Source organism: Neovison vison, chromosome 3, assembly GCF_020171115.1.
Source record: "Neovison vison isolate M4711 chromosome 3, ASM_NN_V1, whole genome shotgun sequence".
Lineage (NCBI taxonomy): Eukaryota > Metazoa > Chordata > Mammalia > Carnivora > Mustelidae > Neogale > Neogale vison.
The window spans coordinates 90,983,858-90,999,421 of record NC_058093.1 but is presented as its reverse complement, the minus strand read 5'-3'; the positions used below and the strand labels follow the sequence as shown (position 1 = coordinate 90,999,421).

The 15,564-nt window shown below is 35.3% G+C and overlaps 1 pseudogene; it reads right to left on the bottom strand.

Moving 5' to 3' along the window:
- Positions 1–5,515: 5,515 nt before the first annotated feature.
- Positions 5,516–5,600, bottom strand: LOC122903689 (annotated as a pseudogene).
- Positions 5,601–15,564: the final 9,964 nt, after the last annotated feature.

Sequence of the window (15,564 nt, the reverse complement as noted above, 5' to 3'; positions counted from 1 at the left end):
TGAAACTGGCGGGAGAAGTAAGAAGAAGAAAAATATTGTTAGACTGGTGAATAGAAAAAAGTCACACATTTGATTTTGTGTGTATTTTGGTCTGTTAGAAGAAAATTTTACAGAAGGAAAAACTCATATATATACACTCACACACACACACACACACACACACACAAGTAAGGGTAAACATGATGAAGGGATGGAATATGACTGTAAAGATAAAAATTAAGAAAGATTCTAAAAAAGGAATTTATAAGAAGTTGGTTGAAAAAAAAAGTTAAAAAAAAAAAAAGGAAAGAATGCGATCAGGCTGGAGACTAGAACAAAGCCATGCCCTAGATTTAGGGTATTCTTTGATCTGTTAGAAGAAATTGTATCCCATAATTTTAAAGAAAGAAAAACTTATATGTATACAAAAATAAATTTAAATACAGCGAAAGGATAGAATATGACTAAAACAATGAAAATTTAAAAAGATTTTTTAAAAAGGTATTGATAAGGTAAAATAGTTTAAAAGGTTCATAGGAAAGAGGAAAAATTTTTAAAAATCGAATAAGAAAAAAATAAAATTAAAAAAAATTTACTTTGAAAGACTAAAGAATCATGGGGAAAAAACCATGAATTCTATGTGTTCCATTCCCCTAGCTCTGGAGTCCTGTAGTTCTCATTGATTGGTCAACTTGGTCTTGGCTGGATGTTCTTGTCAATCTTCTGGGGGAGAGGCCTGTTGCAGTGTTTCTCAAATGTCTTTGCCTGAGGCGGAATTACACCTCCTTTACCAGGGGCCAGGTTAAGTAATCTTCTTGATTTGCTCTTGTGGTAGCTTTTGTTCCCTGAACGCTTTCTCTACAGCTTTGGAGGGGAAGAATGAAGACAGCAGCCTCCAAATCTCTGGCCCTGTAGGAGCTGAGAGCTCAGGGCTCCAGTCCTCTGTGCACCCTCAAAGAAAAGCCGTCAATCCCTCCTGCCTCCCTGGTCTCCAGCAGCAATTTGCGCTCACCCAGCCTGTGAATGAGCATTTCTATCTCTGGTGCACAGCCCCTTTTGGAGTCTCCAAACCCGGCAGATTCTTGCACTGTGCTTCTGCCCCACTCCTCCTGGAGATTGAAGGAGGGGGTCTTCCCAGATCTGTCACCTGTGGAGTCCCTGCTTGAAGAGCAATGGTCTGACTGTACTTTGGATCACAGTTTAAGGTAATTCTGAACTGTGAGTCCACTTCTCAGCTCTGTCTTTGCAGCTGGCTTTCCTGCTCCTGTACCTGGAAGCTCTTCTGCACTCAGGCACCCCTGGTCTTTTTGTTATCCTGCAGGTCCTGAGACTGCCCTGTCCCTGTGAGGGCTCCCACCCCTGCTTAGCCTCTGGAGTGATGTCCCTCAGTAGAGCAGACTTGAAAATTCCAATATTGTGCTCTGCTGCTCTAAAGCTTACCAGGAGCTGGCCCCTCCCCCCATGAGCTATCTTCCTGTTTATCACCTGGGATTCACTTCTCTGCAAGTCCTACCTTCCAGTAAGGGTCACTTTTCTATTCCTCAAAATGCTGCTATTCTTTTCTTCAATCTCCTGTTGAGTTTGTAAGTGTTCAGAATGGCTTGATAACTATCTAGCTGAACTCCTGGGACCTGAAGATATTTAGGTCTCCTATTCTTTCTACTTCCCACCCCCCGCCCCTCGCCCTGTCCCAGTTCCAACATATTTTATGTCTTATATATGCAAGTTTTCTTAATGTAACTTCCAGGGAATTAGATATTTTCAGTGAGGCATCTAAATTTTAATTTGCCTTAAAAAAAGCAGCCATACCTGTGATTTTCTTGTCATCATGGATTTTTCTGGGATTTACTAAGGTTCTTGAAAACCAAAGCGATGTTGTACTCCATTTTTAATATCTTCTAAGAAAATACAGAAATCTGAAAAGCTTTATGATCAAGGAGGATTTTATTATCTTCATCTGAAATATATTGTTAGGAAATCTCAGACTTGGGCTCTTTCCATAATAATGCGTCTACTGTAGATAATGCTGCCTTAAGCATGAGGTATATATATCCCTTTGAATTAGTATTTTCAGTCAGAGAAAGACAAATAGAATGGATTTCACTCATATGTGGAATTTAAGAAACAAAACAAACAGACAAAGGGGAAGTAAAAGAGAGGCAAACCAAGAAACAGGCTCTCTGCTTTTTTTTTTTTTCCTTTTTAAATGGTTTTTATTTATTTATTTGACAATGGGAGAGAGAGAGAGAGTGAGAGAGAGAAAGCACAAGAAGTGGCAGCACAAGCAGAAGGAGAAGCAGCTTTCCCATCAAGCAAGGGGCCTACCAGGACTCAATCCCAGGACCCTGGGATCATGACTTAAGCCAAAGGCAAGCACTTAACTGACTGAGCGACCCAGGCACTCCAAGAAACAGACTCTTAACTATGGAGAAGAAACTGATGGCTCCCAGGGGGAGATGGGTGGGCGAATGGGTGAAATACGTCTTGGGGATTAAGGAGGACACTTGTGACAAGCACCAGCTATTGTATGAAAGGCTTGAATTATTATATTATATACCTGAGACTAATACTACACTGTATTTACATTAAAAGTGGGAAAAAAAGTAATCTCAGATTATTCTATAATACTAAGAGACATTTTAAACACAGAGCTTACTTGAAGAGAGTAGGCAAAATGTACCCCATCACATACAACTTCTTTAATAGTATCCAGAGAAATTGCATATGTCTTTTGGAAACCATGGTAAGTTAGGCTTTATTTCAATACAATGAGATCAACTAGGTAAGTTAGACATGCCTTCTGAAATTTGGAATATTATGCCTATAATGTGTTCCTGAATACTGAATTCTTGAAATGGTACCCTGCATATTTTAAAAGAGCCATTTTAGCTAACATCCAGTTTACACATGTTAACATATAGTTAGTATATATGTTATCTCTGTAGTGAAAACAAATCCATGAAAGAAACACTTTAGGGGTTTTTATAGATAAAAATATGTACTCAAAAAGGGCTAAAATTACTATCACATGCATTGTGTTACATTGTTTGAGCATGGCTTGGATAGGTTGGGGCTGATTTTAGGATAAAAACAACTTCCATGTTTGTCCATGGGGTGTTTTAATACCACCTTCGAAGACGAAACTAGGATTTCAAGGGATCACTGAAATGATGACCTATGATTTAACATCCATGATTTAATCCCCAAGCCCAGGTGAAAGAAAGCAATTTTAAAATAAGTTAAATTACATGTATCATAAATAGGCCTTAATATTAATACAAATGCAGAAACAGATAGTAGTAGATTTTAGATTCATTCCATATAGATAGCACTTTAAAAACAAAAGTTCTATTATTCACAAATTATCTTTATTAATTATAGTTACTTAAATGGATAATTCAAAATGATAGAAAAAACAAAGGCCTTGTACTTAATGGTCAACAGATGCTATTGGCTTAATTATGGACTTATAAGGGCCTAAAGTCTGAAATTCTTCATCTTTACATGTAAGTTTTGATATGTAGAGTATGTGTCATTTTAAATATCAAATATGATTTGTCAGATTTTTCTAGTTGTTTCATTTATACAAAACTGTTCTTTTGTTAAAATCTGCACTAGAAGATAAATCAAATTTGGCACTTCCTTCTTGCCACACAGTGAACTGACCATAGCAATAACTATGTCGCATCTTAGCCAAATGGTCTGTAATGGGAAACTGGCACATCATAAGTCTAGTGGCATGAAAGTGATTTTTTGTAAAGAAGAAATGACACACATTTAACCAGAGCTTGTTAAAATCTTCAAGCTGCCATTTCTATCTCAGATACAACCATCAAAGGGAGCAGAGTGTCCCTGTTCTTTATCCCTATCATAAGAGTTCCACTGAAATATGCAGGATATTTAGTATTTTAGGTATAGGCCTTTTATCAGTGTTTCTTCAGTATACCACTTAATGCACGAATGCCTTTTTAAAATTCAGCTGGTGATGTCAAATAAAATCATCCTACACTTTAAGAATAGAAACTAAATAAAGGGACCATGTTTAATTACATATAGATAGTAAGGTTTTTTCCTAAGGCTCAAAAAAGCTTTTATTCATAGGTTAATTTAAGGAAACAATTGAGCTTGAAATTCATGAAAAATACTGTCATCTTATGAAAAAAAATGGATTCTGGGTTAAAAAAACAGTAATGGAAGTAAAAATGAGGTAATAATTTTAATAGCCTATTGAAGATTTCAGTCAAAAAGGGAGGATACAATTTAGGCACCTTATTAATCATTCTTTTTTTGGAGTTGTATGAATTGGAAGCTACTCTGTGGGGTTAACTCAATTAGAAGTGCTTGCAGATATCATAAATCTCTTCATCTTAAGTGCATCATTAATTTTATGACAAAATTAACCCAACACCATTTGAGCAACAGGCAAATCTTGACAGCTATTGTTTTTTTTTTAGACCATTCTAGTTGATATTTGAGGGGTCCACGAACAATTTGAACAGTTCACTAGGTTTTAACTTTGAAACTACTACAGCTGATGGGATCCTAGAATCAGCAGTGACATTATTATTTCTATGGTCTTGTGGGAACAGTAAATGAACAACACAGCTAGCTATGTTACATGAAACCTTTCCTTACCACACAGAACCATCCTTGATGTGTTCACTCTAACAGGGAAGATTACTTTCAGCTTTCTGCTTGCAATGTTCTGATAACCTTGCATATTTAATTGTAATTGAGAGTCAAGTGACTTCTACAGAGAATGCATTTTAATTAGCTATCAAATGAATTAGGAGGCTGTTTGTCTAGATTTTCTTTCTTTGAACTAATTAATTGAGAGTCAAGGGTCGGGATCTTGTCTTGCAGAATCCATTGAAGACATTCATTTCAAATATTTATATACATCCACTTACAAGCATAGGACTCAGAGTTCATTTTACAATCTAATATAGGCCAAAAAGGAGCATTTCCATGAATGTGCTGGCATCATGCTGCAAGTAATAATGATGGCAAAGTAAATATTCAAAAAGGTTTATGTTTTCTGCTGCAATATTTAAGGTGAATAAAAGTGCACTATTTTAAATATCATTAAGCAAGCAAAAGAGAAATCTATAGGCAAAGATTATATCTTTTTTTTTTTTTAAAGGTATTATTTATTTATTTGACAGACAGAGATCTCAAGTAGGTGGAGAGGCAGGCAGAGAGAGAGAGAGAGAGAGGAAGAAGCAGGCTTTCCACTGAGCAGAGAGCCTGATGTGGGGCTCTATCCCAGGACCCTGAGATCATGACCTGAGCCAAAGGCAGTGGCTTAACCCACTGAGCCATCCAGGTGTCCCCAAAGATTATATCTTAATAGAACAAAACTTATATTAAAAATAAAGTGCAAGTAACACCAAATTTGACGAGTCCATAGAAAATAAATGGAATATAGAATTGAAGTAGTGTTTTTCATGCAGTTACTTAAAATAAAAACATTTAAGCAAAAAAAATTAATTTAGTTCTAAACTTCACCTATGTCTTGAGTTTTATAGCACTACCAAAATGGTCATGATAATTAATGTAAGTCTTGCAAATGATTTTCAATTATACTACACTTGATCTTAGCCAAAAGGCCGAGAAGCGATGATTTTCAATTATAAACCTATGAATATCAACCTAGAAAGTTCGCATGTGGCATGCTTATATTTACTAAACATTTGAATGACCTCCTCATGTCACTGTGTCGTTCTACAAAATGTGAGATGACTCCGGATCCTGAAAAGGGTAGGGGCACCTGGGTTACTCAGTTGGTTAAGCGTCTGATTCTCAAGTCATGATCTCAGGGTCATGGGATCCAGCCCTGTGTTGGGCTCCATGCTCAGTGCAGTCTGTTGAAGATTCTCTTTCTCTCCCTCTGCCCCTCTTGCATGCGCATGCACACTCTCTTTCTCTAAAATCAATCAATCAATCAATCTATCTATCTTTAAAAAAAAAAAGGTGGGTGAACATATTTCTATGGTCAAAGTGAATGCATATTACTCTTCTTCAAGCATTAAAGAGATTTTTAATCTTTCCTCTGATAGTGATTTAAGAAATGCATTTGTCAGATCAATAGCTGCAAACAAAGTGCCACAGTTTTGTTTGTTTGGTTTATTTATTATTTAGACAAATGGTTTAAGATGGGAATCACCACCACCACATCTTTTAAATCTTTAATTGTGGCATAAATCTCTGAAATTTCTCTGGAAATTTGTTCTTGTTTTTATTTTTCTATTTCGCCAGAACATAGAGCAGTTTGGGGAATGTCCACTTAACCCTTAATAGAAGGACTTTTCCTCCCCCAATGCATGTCAGAGTTGTGCCAGATCCTCAGTATATGCATACCAATTGTGTACTGAAGGGACAGAGAATAACTTCTGGTTAGATCCTTGGATGTACTAATCCACTATATGAGAAACTTGGGCCAGAACTTTATTCTTTACTTGGAGTTCACAGGCCCCCACTAAATGGGAGGCATGATGATTTTTTTTTTTTAAAGATTTTATTTATTTGACAGAGAGAAATCACAAGTAGGCAGAGAGGCAGGCAGAGAGAGAGAGAGAGGGGAGAAAGCAGGTTCCCTGCGGAGCAGAGAGCCCGACGTGGGGCTCGATCCCAGAACCCTGGGATCGTGACCTGAGCCGAAGGCAGAGGCTTTAACCCACTGAGCCACCCAAGCGCCCCAGGCATGATGATTTTAAGGTACCTTGTTATCTTCATCCATTTGGATGCTATATTCAACAACTCTCACAAGTTTTGAGTATTTCCTTTTTTTACTGCAAAGTTAAGACTAGTAATTGACATAGAACCCTTTGGTCTTCTGACTTACACCGTGCACCTTAAGTTGATTATTATCCAACCTGAATTTATTTTGTTTTTTAAGCCTTAAATAAGTCATCCAATAATACAATGTTTATAATTACTGTTCTTCCATATTGTTTAAGAGTCACAGCTGTCATATAAGTCAATGCTTAATCTTCTTTTCTTTTAAAAATTTATTTATTTATTGGAGGGAGACAGAGTGCAAGCAGGGGGAGGGGTACAGGAGAAGGGCAGAGGAAAAGGCAGAGGAAAGAAACCCAAGCTGACTTCCCTCAGCCTGGAGCCTTGCACAGGGCTCAATCTCGCAACCCTGAGACCATACCCTGAGCACAAATCAAGAGCTGGCACTTAACCAACTGAGCCAAACAGGTGGCCCTTGATCATCTATCTATAATTCAACCCAGTCCCTGCTAGTGGGACTGTTAGAAATTGTGGTGTTCTACATATCAGGGTAATCATCACCCCACTTATCCCAAACAATGAGGTCTTTATTATATATGACTGGTGGGTGATTTTGTTTTAGAATTCCTTCCTGATATTTCGCTTTGGCAGGCTCCTTCATATTTCCCAAAGCAGAGCTTGATACAAAGGCTTTATGCAGTTTATACTGGATAGTGATCTGGGGACTATGGAAGGAAAACTGGGACTAGTACGAAAGTTATACAGATGGGTATTTTCAAATTGATTGCTGCTGTTTGAAACTTGGGCTGGTTTCTCAGAGAACTTCAGAAGAAACAGGAAGAATGAAGCAGAAAATTAGCTGTCTAAAATGAGGAAGGGGTATTTTTTATTGGTTAATTGTTGCTCCATTGATTAATATTTGCTCCATGGAGCACTGACACCTTCAAATTCCCAGATCACACGTGCCTGAGTTCCAGGTGAATTCCTGCAGACTTTCTTGCTCTCCCCATGGTCGGTCCTTTTTCATTTGTTGTCAAATAATCGTCAACTTAGAGTGCAGCTTCAGTACAGAAGAACTGTAAACCTGGATGATGTGAGGGGGAGCACATTCTAGAATAGATCATAAAAATATTGGACCAGCGAGGAAGAATATAAGAGAATTTATTTAACATCATGGGGAGAACATCTAGAGCTTGTCTTTTGCACTAACTCAGAGATGCCCCAGGGCAGAAAGCAAGAGTGCATTAGAGGCCAAATAATGCCTCTCAAATATGTGCATAACCTAATCCCTGAAATCTGTGCATATGTTACCTTACTGCTAAAAGGGACTTTGCAAATTTATTTAAGGTTGTGGACCTTAAAATGAAGAGATTTTCTAGGTTGGTTCAATCTAAATCCATGACCACTTAAACACAACGGACTTTCTCTGGCTGAAGGGGGAAGGGATCAGCAACAGGGAAACCAGGAAGATTATAAATCTGAAAGAAATATGAAACATGGTTCTGGAATGTTCTGGGGAATTTCCCCCCCTATATTTTTTATTAAGATGCAAAGCCCTGGGATCTGTATGAGAAAAGGAAGTGGGTAGCCATCCTTCCACTGAAGAGTGACTGCCCACAATCCATGGTACTACAGTCTTTCAAAGAGTGATGCTGCCAGAAAATAGACAGATACCTAGGACTCTTTCTAAGAAAGGGAAGTGGTGTGGATGCACTGAAGAAGTTTGTCTCTCTCCTGTTGAATTTATAGGTTAGAGCACAACATAGGAAATGATATTTGGGGATGTAGCTGAATGTGGATTACAGAAAAGAATCCTGGTACTATGGCAAACAGGAGCATTGACATTTTTATGCACTTCTTTGTTTCATTATTTAAGTAAATGAAAATATAGTGATATGAGAATGAAAATAATCACACTGGGTTCTAGGAGAGACTCACTAGGATGTAAGAGGGAGAAATGGTCCAGGAGTTGTAGGCCTAAGAGAGATATTTAAGAGGCATAAAATTGATGGAACAAGTACATATTGCATATACTATGTATATGGACAGCACTGGAAGTGCAGTGTTTTCTCTGTAAATAAAAATCAGTAAATAGAAAAGAAAAACTTAAGAAGGACCTTTGGCTATTACTACTTTTAATTTAATGGCACAGGGACATGAAGGCATTGTTCCATAGGCTTACAGAATTGTTGAAAAAGAGAACTTTTGAAAACTTGTTGGTATTGTGAGTCAGAAACAGTTACTATGACACCTCAGCAGAAAGCCATGAGAAAAAAATACACTTAACAGGACAAAAGAAAAACTAAGTTAAGAAGGAAGCTGAATTAAAATAAAAGAAAGGACTCATTCCTGAGGTACACGCATACATGAAAAATCAGTTTAATCTGCAGGGAAAAAGATCAACTAAAAATGCAGGGCAGAAACTTGAAAATCTCTTCTAGAATGAAAGAAAAAAAATATTAAAATGATACAAGTGTGAGAAAAAAGACTTAGCCTAAGAACTTCTGTGTATTAAATCAATTTGGACAAAAGTGATAAAAATATCTTGAAGAAAATGAATCTCATCTATAAACATTGTTTTAAGTAGACAAAATTAATAAAAAACATAAGTGCATATGTGGCAAAATATTTTTATTATAATTTGTTTTGTGTTTCCAAGTCTGAGGAGAAATGTTACAAAAAAAGAAAAATCTGTTTTGTCTCAGACTTATCCTTAACAACATTGAATACCAGCAGGCAGTGTGAGGCAGGTGCAACTTAATTTTGCAGGAAATGGAAAATCTCCATACGTTGAGTTGAGTTGACATTTGTTTTTGAAGACCTTAGAGAAATGTTTGTATAAATACAACAGCTCAGCAATATACCACAGATAAAGGCTTTTTGTAAGTATACTTGATGAAATATACCAATAAAATTAGACTTAAATAAAAATAAAGAATGAAAAAATCGTGTAGTAAAAGGAATGAAGATTAAAAAGAGAAACACTTAAATTTGAAAATATTCCAATTAATAAAAAGAAGACAAAAATATAAAAATACTACTTCATTTAATATTTGTCAAAATAAAACCACAAACTGCAGCAAAACTATGAGGGTAAGTTAGATTAGGGGAGTCTAAAGATATTAAACTTCTCATGTTAGAGGGGAAAAGAGAGAGACATTTTAAAATTTTGGATGTAATTATTAGTACATTTTTTAAAGTTAAAATTATTTAACAGTAAAACAAATAATAAGTAAATAACTTTCAAATCAAAAGACAAAAATAAAGCCATGCAATATGGAGTCTGTATAGGATAAACAGAAGCTGAATAAAAATAAGCAAACAAATAAAAGCCCAGGAAAGACATAAAAACAAATATTCTAATGTTATATTTTAGAAGCAGGGTAGAAAATTTAAATTTTTGCATGAGCTTACAACAAATGAAAATTCTTTAAAATGGTAACTGGTTATTTCTAGTGTTTTAACTTAGTGGTAGTTTTTCTTTTTTTCTTTATATTTATTTTCTAAATTTTCTAAAGTGATTTTTTTTTTTAACAATAGAATAAGCAATACGGGATACAGGTTATAACAAAATAGTCGATGAGGAATACTGGCCTTCTGTACTGTCACTTTGGATAGGAAAAAAAGAGAAGCAAATGGAGAAGTTATCACTCTGGAGAAGAGTAGTGACTTCTGAAATTATAAGCCAGAGAAGCTAAACATGACTGAATTTTACATAAAATAGGAGAGAAATGCCATCTTCACAATTAACTGGTCATCAGAGTCAGTGTGTGAAAATATGTGGGGTGTGTGTTATTGTTCTTGTTGTGTATTTATATGGATTACCACAAACTTACCATTGATGCTGGCTGACTGCAAGGACAGAGGTTACGCCTGTTTGCAATCTCATTGTCCAGTTACTTCCTAACTTTTGACATTATCTACTGACAAATACAGCTCACTCTAAACTTAAACTCTGTGTATTGTTTGTTTGTTTGTTTAAAGATTTTTATTTATTTATTTGACACAGAGAGAGAGATCACAAGTAGGCAGAGCAGCAGGCAGAGAGACAGGAAGGGAAGCAGGCTCCCTGCTGAGCAGAAAGACTGAAAAACAGTCTGAGGGGTTTGAAGTGGCGGGGGGGGGGGGGTGGGGGGGGGGTGGGGGGGTGGGGGGGTGGGGGGGGGGTGGGAGGTTGGGGTACCAGGTGGTGGGTATTATAGAGGGCACAGCTTGCATGGAGCACTGGGTGTGGTGAAAAAATAATGAATACTGTTTTTCTGAAAATAAATAAATTGGGAAAAAAAAAAAAAAAAAAGAAAGCCCGATGTGGGGTTCGATCCCAGGACCCTGGGATCAGGATGTGAGCCGAAGGCAGAGGCTTTAACCCACTGAACCACCCAGGCGCCCTGTGTATTGTTTTTTAAGTATCTCCATAAACAGCCTTATATTTCAAACTCCTGATTTTTTCTCAATCATATTTCACAGTTTATTCTGTATGTGAAAAAAATATTTTCTCATTTATAGTTAAATTACTGACCTGAATAAGATGTGTATGATTTTTGTTATGGACCTTATCTTTTGAAAGTTTATGAGTTTTATTATTGGTTTCCCAAGTTACTATGGCATAAATAGCTAGAAATCAATTGCATCAGGATCTCCTATTTTATGTATTAAAACTGCAGAAGAAACTACAGCTACAAAATTATCTTGGAGTGAACAAATGAGTAAAGCTTCAGTACTGCATTACTTCAGTTCACTGTTATCTTACAAACCCCAGTTAAAGGGGCAGACTATCCATCAGAGAAAATAAACACATTCTAAACACAGAATTTATCAAATAGGCCATCTTTAGTACCAATTTTTCTTTTGATTTTTGATCACTTTGGATACAAAAAAAAATGATAGCATTCACTAGAAACTATTTTTCAGAATAAGTTATAGTCATTGAGTTATAACTACTACAGAAAAGTTAAACCAAAGAACTCATTTCACTTCATTTTTTTTTTAAACTGGATACATGAATAACACATTATGAAGTACATGTTCCTGGACCTGTGGATATTACATCATCAAAAACTAAATGTTGGTCTAAATAAAACTCTTTCTGTATATTGTTAATTATCTATATCTTCTTCTTGATGTGTTAACTTTCTGGGTATATTAGCAATGGAACTGGTAGCAGAACCAAAAAGTACCATTTTCTCGCTCTTTTTGTTGCTTTTCTCACATTCAAAATATATGGAAAAATCATTTTTTTGTGTGTGCTATATTATCTGGTAGTCATCTTCACAAAGAACTTCTTGAATCTCTCCTTTTCTTACAAGTTATAATTCAAGGATTTCTATTTAAATAATGATCCTAATTTATATCAAATTATATCATCTAATTTTGAAAAAGTTTTCATTAAGTTGATGGAAACTGGAATGTAGCATTAGGTGAAGAAAACAGCTTTCAAAAAGTGGTGAGTTATATTTTGCTCAACTCAGTGGGATTCCTAATCTTTTATATTTTAATTTTTAAAGTAATACTATATGAAAAGCTTGACTGTAAATAATAATAGTGTTCTTAGAGAGGAATCAGATTTCACATCATGATTATCTGTTTGAAGATATGGACATGTGAGAGGCTTAAGGAAAATAAGCAGTGTATTTTTTTTCCCTATTCCTTTCATCACATATACCAATTTCCCCAGTTAGGGTTTGGAAATTGTGGCTATTTTGCATATTATAGTTCATTTATAGTAGATATAACATACATTGAGAATTGAACTTCTTCATATCTGAGTCATCATAAAAACAGAAAGTAACATTTGTACAAGAAAAGTACAAGTTTAAATCTCAATCTCAAGAACCAACAAAATAAGCATATAATCGAATACAAAACAAGATAAAACATAATCATAAATGGCATTAAAGGGCCAAATAAAACACATGTATGTAAATTAAAATAGCCCAAATTTACACAAAACTGTGAGAGTTTCTAAATGAAACTTTCTCCCTTAGTTGGTTCTCCCTTTTTTGTGTTGTTTTGTTGTTGTTGTTTTATTGTATAGGCACTTTACTAATACCAAGTTTCTATAACTCATGTATCATCAGTATTAAAAACTTAAATACTTGGAGGGAGCGCCATGATTCTCATGCTGAGGTGCCCTTCCTTCCTTCCTTCCTTCCCTCTTTTTGACTTCGCTATTTCATCTGAGAGCTTTTCAATAGTGGAAGGTAGAACACAGCCCTAGACCATTTGTTCTTAATAAGTGTAACTTTTTTCCTCAGAAGAAATTTGGCAAAGTCTGTAGACATTTTGTTGTTGCAACTTTAGGTGGTGTCAGTAACATTTAGTGGATAGAAGGCAGAGATCCTGCTAAATATCCTTCCTTACAAAGGACAATAAAGAATTAACTGGGTCTAAATGTCTACAGGTTGGAACCACATACTTTGGATGAATAGTCATTTTGGATAAGAAGGAGAATTCACCAGGAAGCATTCATTTTTAAAGAATATGTTCCATCAAAGCTTGAAGGAATGTTTTAGGAAGTGATGGGTTATGATATTTATAAAGAATGGTAACCGCAGAGGAAAATTATACACCTGAATTTCTTGCATTTATATGAGTTTTTACATCAGAGAATTGAAAGAGCTAGAGCTATATAAGTAGAATAAATTTAAGTAGTTTAAAAATTATCTTTGTCCTGTAAAGATTGAAGGCAAAATAATTGCAAAAAGAAAGACTATGAACTCTGATGTGGACTTGAATGAACCAGCATGGGATGGTGAAGCACAATGTGGACATAACAACCATGATAATGTAGATGGGACCTCAGGGTTAAAAAGTATATCCTGAATTCTCTCAACTATGGTTTTCATCAATGCTGTAGTGAGAAAACAGGTTGTTGTGCCAGACTTTGGGTGTTAGTTATCTGTATATCATATATGATATGTTAATATTTATAACACTGGTAATTGCATCAAGACTATCTCAATCTCTAAATTCTGTTCCTTTCAAATAATAATTTCAGTTACATTTATAAAGCTTTGGTATAAAAAGTCCACTTTATATAATATAACTCAAAGACAGCTCCGGTAAATCAGACCTTCCTGTATTGCTTCTCCAGGATGATACTCCAGGATGATATATACCAATAATCATTCCACTTACAAAATAATGCCTACACAGAATCTAATGGAATCTGAGTTTTCCATAAAGTACACTTCCTTAGAGTGGGAAAGGCAGGAAGAGCTTTGGCTTATTTCAACACAATTGTCACACTACTGTGTGTATAACCTACCTCTCTTTCTATTGCAATATAAGAATCCATGATGAACAATATATCTTGGGGAAAAATACAAAACAAGGAAAATGTTTCTGCTTCAAGAAGAGAGAAAACGCTTTCTCTATTGTGCTTTTAAAAGTGATGTAATGAAATCAACCCAACCCAGAAAGTATGCTCTAAGGATATAACAAAAATTATGTCTCATGTTTACTAAGTTTCCTACGGATATTACAGTCCACAAAGAAAAGAATTTTCTTACTTTTAAAAACTACCCAACACAAGCACTTAAATATGTAGAATTTCATTTAAATAAGTCAGTCAACAATTTTTTATAAAGTCTTTAACACTTCATTGTAGAAACATAGGCAAAATGACTATTATAACCAAAATGAAAAATACTGTTCAATTTAAAAAATGTACTTAAACAAGAACCTGAAAAAGTTTATGATATGCATAACATTGTTCAAGCAAAATTGCACTAGTATTACATAAATCAATAGTTTATAAAGGCCTCAATATGGCAAAGTTTAGAAATAGGTAGTATGCATGCACATAGTACAACAAAAAGTCTCTTTATAAAACAGCAGTTTTTTTAATGCTTGTACAAAGGGATAAAGAGCAACCACAAACATATTTCATCTGTTAGGTTAATACATTATGACAGCTAAAAGTCAGTCATGTCTATCAGAGGAACAAAAAGCCCTCCATACCTTGTGAATAAATCTTTTGTGCCTTTAAAGATATCTGTATAAAAATGCTATCCTTTTTTATACAACTTAAATAAATCGTACTTATTTCAATCAAAATTTGAAAACAAACAAACAAAAAAGTGAATGGGGTCCATGTGTTTTGCATAACCAAAAGAAACTAGAGTACCAGAGTAACTGGTCAGCATTTACACTCTCCACCTTTGATTATAGACAAATAATTGTTCTTCTATAACCTGTTAAGTCCCTTAAGAATATATTTTGAATAGGGCAAATATTGGATTAGTCATACTGTATACTGAAAATATTTACCAACTACTCTATACTATAATGGCTGCTTTACCTCTTTCTCTTGACCTAGCAAAGAGAATGCATTCACGTAATTGAAGTTCTGTCATCAATTTGTGTGCTTATATATTATTGTTCTGTGTTCTGTGTGGTAAAGGATTGGGTTAATCTTCCACAAAATGCACATGACTAGGAAGAACTTCCTAAGGCATGAGTACCTATTGCCCTATTGTGCTCTAGGCTGGCTATTTACCTCAGGACTGAGGGAGAACAAAAGGTCTTATCCCATAGAAAGCGTGGTCTTTCCACTTCTGGTTATATTTTTGCTATGTTCTACCACCTAAATGTAACTGTTGTTTATAGGGTGTATATGTTTAGTATATCACATACAGTCCATTAAATTTTGGCAAACGTAATCATAGGTATTCATGCAAATTATTAATTGTATATATTTTTAAAGTTTTTCCTCAAAATTTTTATCTATCGCTTGGCAATCTAAGGCTAATTTCAAAGCAGGTGATGCTGGACTTGTGAGGGCTAGATATTTTCAGCAGTCTGAATCAACCTTAATGGGCACAAAGAAGAGAGTTGACCATTCAA